The sequence below is a fragment of the Taudactylus pleione genome, unplaced genomic scaffold (assembly GCF_031769625.1).
Source record: "Taudactylus pleione unplaced genomic scaffold, aTauple2 ptg001016l, whole genome shotgun sequence".
Classification (NCBI taxonomy): Eukaryota; Metazoa; Chordata; class Amphibia; order Anura; family Myobatrachidae; genus Taudactylus; species Taudactylus pleione.
The window spans coordinates 333761-351208 of record NW_028285417.1 but is presented as its reverse complement, the minus strand read 5'-3'; positions in this window follow the sequence as shown (position 1 = coordinate 351208).

Sequence of the window (17448 nt, the reverse complement as noted above, 5' to 3'; positions counted from 1 at the left end):
GCTGTAGTAGTATAACGGTGCTGTAGCAGTGTAACGGTGCTGTGAAGTATAAGTGTGCTGTAGCAGTGTAGCGTGCTGTAGCAGTATAACGGTGGGGTAGCAGTATAACGGTGCTGTAGTAGTATAACGGTGCTGTAGCAGTATAACGGTGCTGTAGCAGTATAACGGTACTGTAGCAGTATAACGGTGCTGTAGCAGTATACCGTGCTGTAGCAGTATAAGTGTGATGTAGCAGTATACCGTGCTGTAGCGGTATAAGTGTGATGTAGCAGTATAACGGTGCTGTAGTAGTGTAACGGTGCTGTAACAGTATAACGGTGCTGTGCAGTATAACCGTGCTGTAGTAATATAAGTGTGATGTAGCAGTATAACGGTGCTGTGGAGCAGTATAACGGTGCTGTAGTAGTATAACGGTGCTGTGCAGTATAACGGTGCTATAGCAGTATAAGTGTGATGTAGCAGTATAACGATGCTGTGCAGTATAACGGTGCTGTAGCAGTATAACGGTGCTGTGCAATATAACGGTGCTGTAGTAGTATAAGTGTGATGTAGCAGTATAACGATGCTGTGCAGTATAACGGTGCTGTAGCAGTATAACGGTGCTGTGCAATATAACGGTGCTGTAGTAGTATAAGTGTGATGTAGCAGTATAATGGTGATGTAGCAGTATAACTGTGATGTAGCAGTATAACGGTGCTGTAGCAGTATAACGGTGCTGTAGCAGTATAACGGTGCTGTGCAGTATAACAGTGCTGTAGCAGTATAACGGTGCTGTGCAGTATAACGGTGCTGTAGCAGTTTAACGGTGCTGTACAATATAACGGTGCTGTAGTAGTATAAGTGTGATGTAGCAGTATAAGTGTGATGTAGCAGTATAACGGTGCTGTAGCAGTATAACGGTGCTGTAGCAGTATAAGTGTGCTGTAGCAGTATAACGGTGCTGTAGCAGTATAACGGTGCTATAGCAGTATAACGGTGCTGTGCAGTATAAGTGTGATGTAGCAGTATAAGTGTGATGTAGCAGTATAACGCTGCTGTGCAGTATAACGGTGATGTAGCAGTATAAGTGTGATGTAGCAGTATAACGGTGCAGTAGCAGTATAACGGTGATGTAGTAGTATAACGGTGCTGTAGCAGTATAACGGTGCTGTGCAGTATAACGGTGCTGTAGCAGTATAACGGTGCTGTGCAGTATAACGGTGATGTAGCAGTATAACGGTGCTGTGCAGTATAACGGTGTTGTAGCAGTATAAGTGCTGTGCAGTATAAGTGTGATGTAGCAGTATACCGAAGCTGTGCAGTATAAGTGTGATGTAGAAGTATAACGGTGCTGTACAGTATAACGGTGCTGTAGCAGTATAAAGGTACTGTAGCAGTATAAGTGTGATGTAGAAGTATCACGGTGCTGTAGCAGTACAACGGTGCTGTATAGTATAACGGTGCTGTAGCAGTATAAAGGTACTGTAGCAGTATAAGTGTGATGTAGCAGTATAACGGTGTTGTAGCAGTATAATGGTGCTGTGCAGTATAATGGTGATGTAGCAGTATAACGGTGCTGTGCAGTATAGGTGCTGTAGCAGTATAACGGAGCTGTACAGTATAAGTGTGATGTAGCAGTATAACGGTGCTGTGGAGCAGTATAACGGTGTTGTAGCAGTATAACGGCGATGTAGCAGTATAAAAGTGCTGTAGCAGTATAACGGTGCTATAGCAGTATAACGGTGCTGTAGCAGTATAACGGTGCTGTGCAGTATAACGGTGCTGTATCAGTATAACGGTGCTGTGCAGTATAACGGTGCTGTAGCAGTATAACGGTGCTGTGCAATATAACGGTGCTGTAGTAGTATAAGTGTGATGTAGCAGTATAACGGTGCTGTAGCAGTATAACGGTGCTGTAGTAGTATAAGTGTGCTGTAGCAGTATAACGGTGCTGTAGCAGTATAACGGTGCTATAGCAGTATAACGGTGCTGTGCAGTATAAGTGTGATGTAGCAGTATAAGTGTGATGTAGCAGTATAACGCTGCTGTGCAGTATAACGGTGATGTAGCAGTATAAGTGTGATGTAGCAGTATAACGGTGATGTAGCAGTATAATGGTGCTGTAGCAGTATAATGGTGCTGTGCAGTATAACTGATGTAGCAGTATAACGGTGCTGTGCAGTATAACGGTGATGTAGCAGTATAAGTGCTGTGCAGTATAAGTGTGATGTAGCAGTATACCGAAGCTGTGCAGTATAAGTGTGATGTAGAAGTATAACGGTGCTGTAGCAGTATAATGGTGCTGTACAGTATAACGGTGCTGTAGAAGTATAACGGTGCTGTAGCAGTATAAGTGTGATGTAGCAGTATAACGGTGCTGTAGCAGTATAATGGTGCTGTAGCAGTATAACGGTGCTGTGGAGCAGTATCACGGTGCTGTGCAGTATAAGTGTGATGTAGCAGTATAATGGTGCTGAGCAGTATAACGGTGCTGTAGCAGTATAAGTGTTATGTAGCAGTATAACGGTGCTGTAGCAGTATAAGTGTGATGTAGCAGTATAACGGTGCTGTAGCAGTATAAGTTTGATGTAGCAGTATAACGGTGCTGTTGTAGTATAACGGTGCTGTGCAGTATAACGATGCTGTAGCAGTATAACGGTGCTGTGCAATATAACGGTGCTGTAGCAGTATAAGTGTGATGTAACACTATAAGTGTGATGTAGCAGTATAAGTGTGATGTAGCAGTATAAGTGTGATGTAGCAGTATAACGGTGCTGTAGTAGTATAATGGTGCTGTAGCAGTATAACCGTGCTGTAGCTGTATAGCGTGATGTAGCAGTATAACGGTGCAGTGTATAACCGTACTGTCGTAGTATAAGTGTGCTGTAGCAGTATAAGTGTGCTGTTGTAGTATAAGTGTGATGTAGCAGTATAACGGTGCTGTAGTAGTATAATGGTGCTGTAGCAGTATAACGGTGCTGTAGCAGTATAGCGTGATGTAGCAGTATAACGGTGCAGTGTATAACCGTACTGTAGTAGTATAAGTGTGATGTAGCAGTATAACGGTGCTGTAGCAGTATAACGGTGATGTAGCAGTATAACGATGCTGTAGCAGTATAATGGTGCAGTGTATAACCGTGATGTAGTAGTATAAGTGTGATGTAGCAGTATATCGGTGCTGTAGCAGTATATCGGTGCTGTAGCAGTATAACGGTGCTGTAGCAGTATAACAGTGATGTAGCAGTATAACGGTGATGTAGCAGTATAACGGTGCTGTAGCAGTATAAGTGTGATGTAGCAGTATAAGTGTGATGTAGCAGTATAACGGTGCTGTAGCAGTATAACGGTGCTGTAGTAGTATAACGGTGCTGTAGCAGTATAACGGTGCTGTGAAGTATAAGTGTGATGTAGCAGTATAGCGGTGCTGTAGCAGTATAACGGTGGGGTAGCAGTATAACGGTGCTGTAGCTGTATAACGGTACTGTAGCAGTATAACGGTACTGTAGCAGTATAACGGTGCTGTAGTAGTATAATGGTGCTGTAGCAGTATAGCGTGCTGTAGCAGTATAACGGTGCTGTAGTAGTATAATGGTGCTGTAGCAGTATAACGTTGCTGTAGTAGTATAAGTGTGCTGTAGCAGTATAACGTTGCTGTAGTAGTATAAGTGTGATGTAGCAATATAACGGTGCAGTAGTAGTATAACGGTGCAGTGCAGTATAACGGTGCTGTAGTAGTATAACGGTGCTGTAGCAGTGTAACGGTGCTGTGAAGTATAAGTGTGCTGTAGCAGTGTAGCGTGCTGTAGCAGTATAACGGTGGGGTAGCAGTATAACGGTGCTGTAGTAGTATAACGGTGCTGTAGCAGTATAACGGTGCTGTAGCAGTATAACGGTACTGTAGCAGTATAACGGTGCTGTAGCAGTATACCGTGCTGTAGCAGTATAAGTGTGATGTAGCAGTATACCGTGCTGTAGCGGTATAAGTGTGATGTAGCAGTATAACGGTGCTGTAGTAGTGTAACGGTGCTGTAACAGTATAACGGTGCTGTGCAGTATAACCGTGCTGTAGTAATATAAGTGTGATGTAGCAGTATAACGGTGCTGTGGAGCAGTATAACGGTGCTGTAGTAGTATAACGGTGCTGTGCAGTATAACGGTGCTATAGCAGTATAAGTGTGATGTAGCAGTATAACGATGCTGTGCAGTATAACGGTGCTGTAGCAGTATAACGGTGCTGTGCAATATAACGGTGCTGTAGTAGTATAAGTGTGATGTAGCAGTATAACGATGCTGTGCAGTATAACGGTGCTGTAGCAGTATAACGGTGCTGTGCAATATAACGGTGCTGTAGTAGTATAAGTGTGATGTAGCAGTATAATGGTGATGTAGCAGTATAACTGTGATGTAGCAGTATAACGGTGCTGTAGCAGTATAACGGTGCTGTAGCAGTATAACAGTGCTGTGCAGTATAACAGTGCTGTAGCAGTATAACGGTGCTGTGCAGTATAACGGTGCTGTAGCAGTTTAACGGTGCTGTACAATATAACGGTGCTGTAGTAGTATAAGTGTGATGTAGCAGTATAAGTGTGATGTAGCAGTATAACTGTGATGTAGCAGTATAACGGTGCTGTAGCAGTATAACAGTGCTGTGCAGTATAACAGTGCTGTAGCAGTATAACGGTGCTGTAGCAGTATAACGGTGCTGTAGCAGTATAACGGTGCTGTAGCAGTATAAGTGTGCTGTAGCAGTATAACGGTGCTGTAGCAGTATAACGGTGCTATAGCAGTATAACGGTGCTGTGCAGTATAAGTGTGATGTAGCAGTATAAGTGTGATGTAGCAGTATAACGCTGCTGTGCAGTATAACGGTGATGTAGCAGTATAAGTGTGATGTAGCAGTATATCGGTGCTGTAGCAGTATAACGGTGCTGTAGCAGTATAACAGTGATGTAGCAGTATAACGGTGATGTAGCAGTATAACGGTGCTGTAGCAGTATAAGTGTGATGTAGCAGTATAAGTGTGATGTAGCAGTATAACGGTGCTGTAGCAGTATAACGGTGCTGTAGTAGTATAACGGTGCTGTAGCAGTATAACGGTGCTGTGAAGTATAAGTGTGATGTAGCAGTATAGCGGTGCTGTAGCAGTATAACGGTGGGGTAGCAGTATAACGGTGCTGTAGCTGTATAACGGTACTGTAGCAGTATAACGGTACTGTAGCAGTATAACGGTGCTGTAGTAGTATAATGGTGCTGTAGCAGTATAGCGTGCTGTAGCAGTATAACGGTGCTGTAGTAGTATAATGGTGCTGTAGCAGTATAACGTTGCTGTAGTAGTATAAGTGTGCTGTAGCAGTATAACGTTGCTGTAGTAGTATAAGTGTGAAGTAGCAATATAACGGTGCAGTAGTAGTATAACGGTGCAGTGCAGTATAACGGTGCTGTAGTAGTATAACGGTGCAGTAGCAGTGTAACGGTGCTGTGAAGTATAAGTGTGCTGTAGCAGTGTAGCGTGCTGTAGCAGTATAACGGTGGGGTAGCAGTATAACGGTGCTGTAGTAGTATAACGGTGCTGTAGCAGTATAACGGTGCTGTAGCAGTATACCGTGCTGTAGCAGTATAAGTGTGATGTAGCAGTATACCGTGCTGTAGCGGTATAAGTGTGATGTAGCAGTATAACGGTGCTGTAGTAGTGTAACGGTGCTGTAACAGTATAACGGTGCTGTGCAGTATAACCGTGCTGTAGTAATATAAGTGTGATGTAGCAGTATAACGGTGCTGTGGAGCAGTATAACGGTGCTGTAGTAGTATAACGGTGCTGTGCAGTATAACGGTGCTATAGCAGTATAAGTGTGATGTAGTATAACGATGCTGTGCAGTATAACGGTGCTGTAGCAGTATAACGGTGCTGTGCAATATAACGGTGCTGTAGTAGTATAAGTGTGATGTAGCAGTATAACGATGCTGTGCAGTATAACGGTGCTGTAGCAGTATAACGGTGCTGTGCAATATAACGGTGCTGTAGTAGTATAAGTGTGATGTAGCAGTATAATGGTGATGTAGCAGTATAACTGTGATGTAGCAGTATAACGGTGCTGTAGCAGTATAACGGTGCTGTAGCAGTATAACAGTGCTGTGCAGTATAACAGTGCTGTAGCAGTATAACGGTGCTGTAGCAGTATAACGGTGCTGTAGCAGTATAACGGTGCTGTAGCAGTATAAGTGTGCTGTAGCAGTATAACGGTGCTGTAGCAGTATAACGGTGCTATAGCAGTATAACGGTGCTGTGCAGTATAAGTGTGATGTAGCAGTATAAGTGTGATGTAGCAGTATAACGCTGCTGTGCAGTATAACGGTGATGTAGCAGTATAAGTGTGATGTAGCAGTATAACGGTGCTGTAGCAGTATAACGGTGATGTAGTAGTATAACGGTGCTGTAGCAGTATAACGGTGCTGTAGCAGTATAACGGTGCTGTAGCAGTATAACGGTGCTGTGCAGTATAACGGTGATGTAGCAGTATAACGGTGCTGTGCAGTATAACGGTGCAGTAGCAGTATAAGTGTGATGTAGCAGTATACCGAAGCTGTGCAGTATAAGTGTGATGTAGAAGTATAACGGTGCTGTACAGTATAACGGTGCTGTTGCAGTATAAAGGTACTGTAGCAGTGTAAGTGTGATGTAGAAGTATCACGGTGCTGTAGCAGTACAACGGTGCTGTATAGTATAACGGTGCTGTAGCAGTATAAAGGTACTGTAGCAGTATAAGTGTGATGTAGCAGTATAACGGTGCTGTAGCAGTATAATGGTGCTGTGCAGTATAATGGTGATGTAGCAGTATAACGGTGCTGTGCAGTATAGGTGCTGTAGCAGTATAACGGAGCTGTACAGTATAAGTGTGATGTAGCAGTATAACGGTGCTGTGGAGCAGTATAACGGTGTTGTAGCAGTATAACGGCGATGTAGCAGTATAAAAGTGCTGTAGCAGTATAACGGTGCTATAGCAGTATAACGGTGCTGTAGCAGTATAACGGTGCTGTGCAGTATAACGGTGCTGTGCAGTATAACGGTGCTGTAGCAGTATAACGGTGCTGTGCAATATAACGGTGCTGTAGTAGTATAAGTGTGATGTAGCAGTATAACGGTGCTGTAGCAGTATAACGGTGCTGTAGTAGTATAAGTGTGCTGTAGCAGTATAACGGTGCTGTAGCAGTATAACGGTGCTGTAGCAGTATAACAGTGCTATAGCAGTATAACGGTGCTGTGCAGTATAAGTGTGATGTAGCAGTATAAGTGTGATGTAGCAGTATAACGCTGCTGTGCAGTATAACGGTGATGTAGCAGTATAAGTGTGATGTAGCAGTATAACGGTGATGTAGCAGTATAATGGTGCTGTAGCAGTATAATGGTGCTGTGCAGTATAACTGATGTAGCAGTATAACGGTGCTGTGCAGTATAACGGTGATGTAGCAGTATAAGTGTGATGTAGCAGTATACCGAAGCTGTGCAGTATAAGTGTGATGTAGCAGTATAACGGTGCTGTAGCAGTATAATGGTGCTGTGCAGTATAATGGTGCTGTAGCAGTATAACGGTGCTGTGGAGCAGTATAACGGTGCTGTGCAGTATAAGTGTGCTGTGCAGTATAACGGTGATGTAGCAGATTAAGTGCTGTGCAGTATAAGTGTGATGTAGCAGTATACCGAAGCTGTGCAGTATAAGTGTGATGTAGAAGTATAACGGTGCTGTAGCAGTATAATGGTGCTGTACAGTATAACGGTGCTGTAGAAGTATAACTGTGCTGTAGCAGTATAAGTGTGATGTAGCAGTATAACGGTGCTGTAGCAGTATAATGGTGCTGTAGCAGTATAACGGTGCTGTGGAGCAGTATCACGGTGCTGTGCAGTATAAGTGTGATGTAGCAGTATAATGGTGCTGTGCAGTATAACGGTGATGTAGCAGTATAACGGTGCTGTAGCAGTATAACGGCGATGTAGCAGTATAAAGGTGCTGTAGCAGTATAACGGTGCTGTGCAGTATAACGGTGATGTAGCAGTAGAACGGTGCTGTGCAGTATAACGGTGATGTAGCAATATAACGGTGCTGTGGAGCAGTATAACGGTGCTGTGCAGTATAAGTGTGCTGTAGCAGTATAACGGTGATGTAGCAGTATAAGTGTGATATAGTAGTATAAGTGTGATGTAGCAGTATAAGTGTGATGTAGCAGTATAAGTGCGCTGTAGCAGTATAACGGTGCTGTAGTAGTATAAGTGTGATGTAGCAGTATAACGGTGCTGTAGCAGTATAAGTGTGATGTAGCAGTATAAAGGTACTGTAGCAGTATAATGGTGCTGTACAGTATAAGTTTGATGTAGCAGTATAAGTGTGATGTAGCAGTATAACGGTGCTGTAGCAGTATAACGGTGCTGTAGCAGTGTAACGGTGATGTAGCAGTATAACGGTGCTGTAGCAGTATATAGGTACTGTAGCAGTATAAGTGTGATGTAGCAGTATAACGGTGCTGTGCAGTATAACGATGCTGTAGCAGTATAACGGTGCTATGCAATATAACGGTGCTGTAGCAGTATAACGGTGATGTAGCAGTATAACGGTGCTGTAGCAGTATAACAGTGCTGTAGCAGTATAACGGTGCTGTAGTAGTATAAGTGTGATGTATCAGTATAACGGTGCTGTAGCAGTGTAAGTGTGCTGTAGCAGTATAAGTTTGATGTAGCAGTATAAGTGTGATGTAGCAGTATAACGGTGCTGTGCAGTATAACGGTGCTGTAGCAGTATAACGGTGCTGTAGCAGTATAACGGTGCTGTAGCAGTATAAGTGTGATGTAGCAGTATAACGGTGCTGTAGCAGTATAACGGTGCTGTAGCAGTATAAGTGTGATGTAGCAGTATAACGGTGCTGTACAGTATAACGGTGCTGTACAGTATAACGGTGCTGTAGCAGTATAAGTGTGATGTAGCAGTATAACGGTGCTGTACAGTATAACGGTGCAGTAGTAGTATAAGTGTGATGTAGCAGTATAACGGTGCTGTACAGTATAACGGTGATGTAGCAGTATAACGGTGATGTAGCAGTATAACGGTGATGTAGCAGTATAATGGTGCAGTAGCAGTATAACGGTGCTGTAGCACTATAACGGTGATGTAGCAGTATAAGTGTGATGTAGCAGTATAAGTGTGATGTAGCAGTATAATGGTGATGTAGCAGTATAACGGTGATGTAGCAGTATAACGATGCTGTAGCAGTATAACGGTGCTGTGCAATATAACGGTGCTGTAGCAGTATAGCGGTGCTGTAGCATTATAGCGGTGCTGTAGCAGTATAGCGGTGCTGTTGCAGTATAAGTGTGATGTAGCAGTATAACGGTGATGTAGCAGTATAACGGTGCTGTAGCAGTATAGCGGTGCTGTAGCAGTATAAGTGTGCTGTAGTAGTATATGTTTGATGTAGCAGTATAACAGTGATGTAGCAGTATAACGGTGCTGTGCAGTCTAACGATGCTGTAGCAGTATAACGGTGCTGTAGAAGTATAACGGTGCTGTAGCAGTATAACGGTGGGGTAGCAGTATAACGGTGCTGTAGCAGTATAACGGTGGGGAAGCAGTATAACGGTGCTGTGCAGTATAACGGTGCTGTAGCAGTATAACGGTGATGTAGCAGTATAACGGTGATGTAGCAGTATAACGGTGATGTAGCAGTATAATGGTGCAGTAGCAGTATAACGGTGCTGTAGCACTATAACGGTGATGTAGCAGTATAAGTGTGATGTAGCAGTATAACGGTGATGTAGCAGTATAACGGTGATGTAGCAGTATAACGATGCTGTAGCAGTATAACGGTGCTGTGCAATATAACGGTGCTGTAGCAGTATAGCGGTGCTGTAGCATTATAGCGGTGCTGTAGCAGTATAGCGGTGCTGTTGCAGTATAAGTGTGATGTAGCAGTATAACGGTGATGTAGCAGTATAACGGTGCTGTAGCAGTATAGCGGTGCTGTAGCAGTATAAGTGTGCTGTAGTAGTATAAGTTTGATGTAGCAGTATAACGGTGCTGTAGCAGTATAATAGTGATGTAGCAGTATAACGGTGCTGTGCAGTCTAACGATGCTGTAGCTGTATAACGGTGCTGTAGAAGTATAACGGTGCTGTAGCAGTATAACGGTGGGGTAGCAGTATAACGGTGCTGTAGCAGTATAACGGTGCTGTAGCAGTATAACAGTGGGGAAGCAGTATAACGGTGCTGTGCAGTATAACGGTGCTGTAGCAGTATAACGGTGGGGTAGCAGTATAACGGTGCTGTAGCAGTATAACGGTGCTGTAGTACTATAAGTGTGATGTAGCAGTATAACGGTGCTGTGCAGTATAACGGTGCTGTAGTAGTATAAGTGTGATGTAGCAGTATAACGGTGCTGTAGCAGTATAAGTGTGATGTAGCAGTATAAAGGTACTGTAGCAGTATAAGTGTGATGTAGCAGTAGAACGGTGCTGTAGCAGTATAACGGTGCTGTAGCAGTATAAGTGTGATGTAGCAGTATAAAGGTACTGTAGCAGTATAAGTGTGATGTAGCAGTATAAAGGTACTGTAGCAGTATAAAGGTACTGTAGCAGTATAACGGTGCTGTAGCAGTATAAGTGTGATGTAGCAGTATAAAGGTACTGTAGCAGTATAATGGTGCTGTACAGTATAAGTTTGATGTAGCAGTATAAGTGCGCTGTAGCGGTATAACGGTGCTGTAGCAGTATAACGGTGCTGTAGCAGTGTAACGGTGATGTAGCAGTATAACGGTGCTGTAGCAGTATATAGGTACTGTAGCAGTATAAGTTTGATGTAGCAGTATAACGGTGCTGTAGTAGTATAACGGTGCTGTGCAGTATAACGATGCTGTAGCAGTATAACGGTGCTATGCAATATAACGGTGCTGTAGCAGTATAACGGTGATGTAGCAGTATAACGGTGCTGTAGCAGTATAACAGTGCTGTAGCAGTATAACGGTGCTGTAGTAGTATAAGTGTGATGTATCAGTATAACGGTGCTGTAGCAGTGTAAGTGTGCTGTAGCAGTATAAGTTTGATGTAGCAGTATAAGTGTGATGTAGAAGTATAACGGTGCTGTAGCAGTATAACGGTGCTGTGCAGTATAACGGTGCTGTAGCAGTATAACGGTGCTGTAGCAGTATAACGGTGCTGTAGCAGTATAAGTGTGATGTAGCAGTATAACGGTGCTGTAGCAGTATAACGGTGCTGTAGCAGTATAACGGTGCAGTAGTAGTATAAGTGTGATGTAGCAGTATAACGGTGCTGTACAGTATAACGGTGCAGTAGTAGTATAAGTGTGATGTAGCAGTATAACGGTGCTGTACAGTATAACGGTGATGTAGCAGTATAACGGTGATGTAGCAGTATAATGGTGCAGTAGCAGTATAACGGTGCTGTAGCACTATAACGGTGATGTAGCAGTGTAAGTGTGATGTAGCAGTATAAGTGTGATGTAGCAGTATAACGATGCTGTAGCAGTATAACGGTGCTGTGCAATATAACGGTGCTGTAGCAGTATAGCGGTGCTGTAGCATTATAGCGGTGCTGTAGCAGTATAGCGGTGCTGTTGCAGTATAAGTGTGATGTAGCAGTATAACGGTGATGTAGCAGTATAACGGTGCTGTAGCAGTATAGCGGTGCTGTAGCAGTATAAGTGTGCTGTAGTAGTATAAGTTTGATGTAGCAGTATAACGGTGCTGTAGCAGTATAACAGTGATGTAGCAGTATAACGGTGCTGTGCAGTCTAACGATGCTGTAGCAGTATAAGTGTGATGTAGCAGTATAACGGTGCTGTAGAAGTATAACGGTGCTGTAGCAGTATAACGGTGGGGTAGCAGTATAACGGTGCTGTAGCAGTATAACGGTGCTGTAGCAGTATAACGGTGCTGTAGCAGTATAACGGTGGGGAAGCAGTATAACGGTGCTGTGCAGTATAACGGTGCTGTAGCAGTATAACGGTGGGGTAGCAGTATAACGGTGCTGTAGCAGTATAACGGTGCTGTAGTACTATAAGTGTGATGTAGCAGTATAACGGTGCTGTAGTAGTATAAGTGTGATGTAGCAGTATAACGGTGCTGTGCAGTATAACGGTGCTGTAGCAGTATAACGGTGCTGTAGCAGTATAACAGTGATATAGCAGTATAACGGTGCTGTAGCAGTATAACGGTGTTGTAGCTGTATAACAGTGATGTAGCAGTATAACGGTGCTGTGCAGTATAACGATGCTGTAGCAGTATAATGGTGCTGTAGCAGTATAAGTGTGATGTAGCAGTATAACGGTGCTGTAACAGTATAGCGTGCTGTAGCAGTATAACGGTGGGGTAGCAGTATAACGGTGCTGTGCAGTATAACGGTGCTGTAGCAGTATAACGGTGCTGTAGTAGTATAAGTGTGCTGTAGCAGTATAACAGTGCTGTGCAGTTTAACTGTGATGTAGCAGTATAACGGTGCTGTGCAGTATAACTGTGATGTAGCAGTGTAACGGTGCTGTACAGTTTAACTGATGTAGCAGTGTAACGGTGCTGTGCAGTATAACGGTGCTGTAGCACTATAAAGGTACTGTAGCAGTATAAGTGTGATATAGCAGTATAGCAGTGTTGTAGCAGTATAACGGTGCTGTAGCAGTATAACGGTACTGTAGCACTATAAGTGTGATGTAGCAGTATAATGGTGCTGTAGCAGTAAAAGTTTGATGTAGCAGTATAAGTGTGATGTAGCAGTATAACGGTGCTGTAGCAGTATAAGTGTGATGTAGCAGTATAAGTGTGATGTAGCAGTATAACGGTGCTGTGCAATATAACGGTGCTGTAGCAGTATAGCGGTGCTGTAGCAGTATAGCGGTGCTGTAGCAGTATAGCGGTGCTGTAGCTGTATAAGTGTGATGTAGCAGTATAACGGTGATGTAGCAGTATAACGGTGCTGTAGCAGTATAACGGTGCTGTAGCAGTATAGCGGTGCTGTAGCAGTATAAGTGTGCTGTAGTAGTATAAGTTTGATGTAGCAGTATAACGGTGCTGTAGCAGTATAACAGTGATGTAGCAGTATAACGGTGCTGTGCAGTATAACGATGCTGTAGCAGTATAACGGTGCTGTAGCAGTATAAGTGTGATGTAGCAGTATAACGGTGCTGTAGAAGTATAACGGTGCTGTAGCAGTATAACGGTGGGGTAGCAGTATAACGGTGCTGTAGCAGTATAACGGTGCTGTAGCAGTATAACGGTGCTGTGCAGTATAACGGTGGGGTAGCAGTATAACGGTGCTGTGCAGTATAACGGTGCTGTAGCAGTATAACGGTGGGGTAGCAGTATAACGGTGATGTAGCAGTATAACGGTGCTGTGCAGTATAACGGTGCTGTAGCAGTATAACGGTGCTGTAGCAGTATAACAGTGATATAGCAGTATAACGGTGCTGTAGTAGTATAACGGTGTTGTAGCTGTATAACAGTGATGTAGCAGTATAACGGTGCTGTGCAGTATAACGATGCTGTAGCAGTATAATGGTGCTGTAGCAGTATAAGTGTGATGTAGCAGTATAACGGTGCTGTAACAGTATAGCGTGCTGTAGCAGTATAACGGTGGGGTAGCAGTATAACGGTGCTGTGCAGTATAACGGTGCTGTAGCAGTATAACGGTGCTGTAGCAGTATAACGGTGCTGTAGCAGTATAACAGTGCTGTGCAGTATAACGGTGCTGTGCAGTATAAGTGTGATATAGCAGTATAACGGTGCTGTAGCAGTATAACGGTGCTGTAGCAGTATAAGTGTGATGTAGCAGTATAAGTGTGCTGTAGCAGTATAACAGTGCTGTGCAGTATAACGGTGCTGTGCAGTATAAGTGTGCTGTAGCAGTATAACGGTGCTGTAGCAGTATAAGTGTGATGTAGCAGTATAACGGTGCTGTAGCAGTATAACTGTGATGTAGCAATATAACGGTGCTGTGCAGTATAACTGTGATGTAGCAGTATAACGGTGCTGTGCAGTATAACGGTGCTGTGCAGTATAACTGTGATGTAGCAGTATAACGGTGCTGTAGCAGTATAACGGTGATGTAGCAATATAACGGTGCTGTGCAGTATAACTGTGATGTAGCAGTATAACGGTGCTGTGCAGTATAACTGATGTAGCAGTATAACGGTGCTGTACAGTATAACGGTGCTGTGCAGTATAACTGTGATGTAGCAGTATAACGGTGCTGTAGCAGTATAACGGTGCTGTAGCAGTATAACGGTGCTGTGCAGTATAAGTGTGATGTAGCAGTATAACGGTGCTGTAGTAGTATAAGTGTGATGTAGCAGTATAAGTGTGATGTAGCAGTATAACGGTGCTGTAGCAGTATAACGGTGCTGTAGTAGTTTAAGTGTGATGTAGCAGTATAAGTGTGATGTACCAGTATAAGTGTGATGTAGCAGTATAACGGTGCTGTGCAGTATAAGTGTGATGTAGTAGTATAAGTGTGATGTAGCAGTATAACGGTGCTGAGCAGTATAAGTGTGATATAGCAGTATAACGGTGCTGTAGCAGTATAACGGTGCTGTGCAGTATAAGTGTGATGTAGCAGTATAACGGTGCTGTGCAGTATAAGTGTGATGTAGCAGTATAACGGTGATATAGCAGTATAACGGTGCTGTAGCAGTATAACGGTGCTGTAGCAGTATTACGGTGCTGTGCAGTATAAGTGTGATGTAGCAGTATAATGGTGCTGTAGGAGTATAAGTGTGATGTAGCAGTATAACGGTGGTGTAGTAGTATAAGTGTGATGTAGCAGTATAACGGTGATATAGCAGTATAATGGTGCTGTAGCAGTATAACGGTGCTGTGCAGTATAAGTGTGATGTAGCAGTATAACGGTGGGGTAGCAGTATAACGGTGCTGTAGCAGTATAACGGTGCTGTAGCAGTATAATGGTGCTGTGCAGTATAAGTGTGATGTAGCAGTATAAGTGTGATGTAGTAGTATAAGTGTGCTGTAGCAGTATAACGGTGCTGTAGCAGTATAAGTGTGATGTAGCAGTATAACGGTGCTGTAGCAGTATAAGTGTGATGTAGCAGTATAATGGTGCTGTAGCAGTATAAGTGTGATGTAGCAGTATAACGGTGCTGTAGCAGTAGAAGTGTGATGTAGCAGTATAACGGTGCTGTTGCAGTATAACGGTGCTGTAGCAGTATAACGGTGCTGTAGTAGTATAAGTGTGATGTAGCAGTATAACGGTGCTGTAGCAGTATAACGGTGCAGTAGCAGTATAAGTGTGATGTAGCAGTATAACGGTGCTGTAGCAGTATAAGTGTGATGTAGCAGTATAAGTGTGATGTAGTAGTAAAAGTGTGATGTAGCAGTATAACGGTGCTGTAGCAGTATAACGGTGCTGTACTAGTATAAGTGTGATGTAGCAGTATAACGGTGCTGTAGCAGTATAACGGTGCTGTAGCAGTATAACGGTGCTGTACTAGTATAAGTGTGATGTAGCCGTATAACGGTGCTGTGCAGTATAACGGTGATGTAGCAGAATAACGGTGCTGTGGAGCAGTATAACGGTGCTGTGCAGTATAAGTGTGCTGTAGCAGTATAACGGTGATGTAGCAGTATAAGTGTGATGTAGTAGTATAAGTGTGATGTAGCAGTATAAGTGTGATGTAGCAGTATAAGTGCGCTGTAGCAGTATAACGGTGCTGTAGTAGTATAAGTGTGATGTAGCAGTATAACGGTGCTGTAGCAGTATAAGTGTGATGTAGCAGTATAATGGTGCTGTACAGTATAAGGTTGATGTAGCAGTATAAGTGTGATGTAGCAGTATAACGGTGCTGTAGCAGTATAACGGTGCTGTAGCAGTGTAACGGTGATGTAGCAGTATAACGGTGCTGTAGCAGTATATAGGTACTGTAGCAGTATAAGTTTGATGTAGCAGTATAACGGTGCTGTAGTAGTATAACGGTGCTGTGCAGTATAACGATGCTGTAGCAGTATAACGGTGCTATGCAATATAACGGTGCTGTAGCAGTATAACGGTGATGTAGCAGTATAACGGTGCTGTAGCAGTATAACAGTGCTGTAGCAGTATAACGGTGCTGTAGTAGTATAAGTGTGATGTATCAGTATAACGGTGCTGTAGCAGTGTAAGTGTGCTGTAGCAGTATAAGTTTGATGTAGCAGTATAAGTGTGATGTAGCAGTATAACGGTGCTGTGCAGTATAACGGTGCTGTAGCAGTATAACGGTGCTGTAGCAGTATAACGGTGCTGTAGCAGTATAAGTGTGATGTAGCAGTATAACGGTGCTGTAGCAGTATAACGGTGCTGTAGCAGTATAAGTGTGATGTAGCAGTATAACGGTGCTGTACAGTATAACGGTGCTGTAGCAGTATAAGTGTGATGTAGCAGTATAACGGTGCTGTACAGTATAACGGTGCAGTAGTAGTATAAGTGTGATGTAGCAGTATAACGGTGCTGTACAGTATAACGGTGATGTAGCAGTATAACGGTGATGTAGCAGTATAACGGTGATGTAGCAGTATAATGGTGCAGTAGCAGTATAACGGTGCTGTAGCACTATAACGGTGATGTAGCAGTATAAGTGTGATGTAGCAGTATAAGTGTGATGTAGCAGTATAACGGTGATGTAGCAGTATAACGGTGATGTAGCAGTATAACGATGCTGTAGCAGTATAACGGTGCTGTGCAATATAACGGTGCTGTAGCAGTATAGCGGTGCTGTAGCATTATAGCGGTGCTGTAGCAGTATAGCGGTGCTGTTGCAGTATAAGTGTGATGTAGCAGTATAACGGTGATGTAGCAGTATAACGGTGCTGTAGCAGTATAGCGGTGCTGTAGCAGTATAAGTGTGCTGTAGTAGTATAAGTTTGATGTAGCAGTATAACGGTGCTGTAGCAGTATAACAGTGATGTAGCAGTATAACGGTGCTGTGCAGTCTAACGATGCTGTAGCAGTATAACGGTGCTGTAGCAGTATAAGTGTGATGTAGCAGTATAACGGTGCTGTAGAAGTATAACGGTGCTGTAGCAGTATAACGGTGGGGTAGCAGTATAACGGTGCTGTAGCAGTATAACGGTGCTGTAGCAGTATAACGGTGCTGTAGCAGTATAACGGTGGGGAAGCAGTATAACGGTGCTGTGCAGTATAACGGTGCTGTAGCAGTATAACGGTGGGGTAGCAGTATAACGGTGCTGTAGCAGTATAACGGTGCTGTAGTACTATAAGTGTGATGTAGCAGTATAACGGTGCTGTGCAGTATAACGGTGCTGTAGTAGTATAAGTGTGATGTAGCAGTATAACGGTGCTGTAGCAGTATAAGTGTGATGTAGCAGTATAAAGGTACTGTAGCAGTATAAGTGTGATGTAGCAGTAGAACGGTGCTGTAGCAGTATAAAGGTGCTGTAGCAGTATAAGTGTGATGTAGCAGTATAAAGGTACTG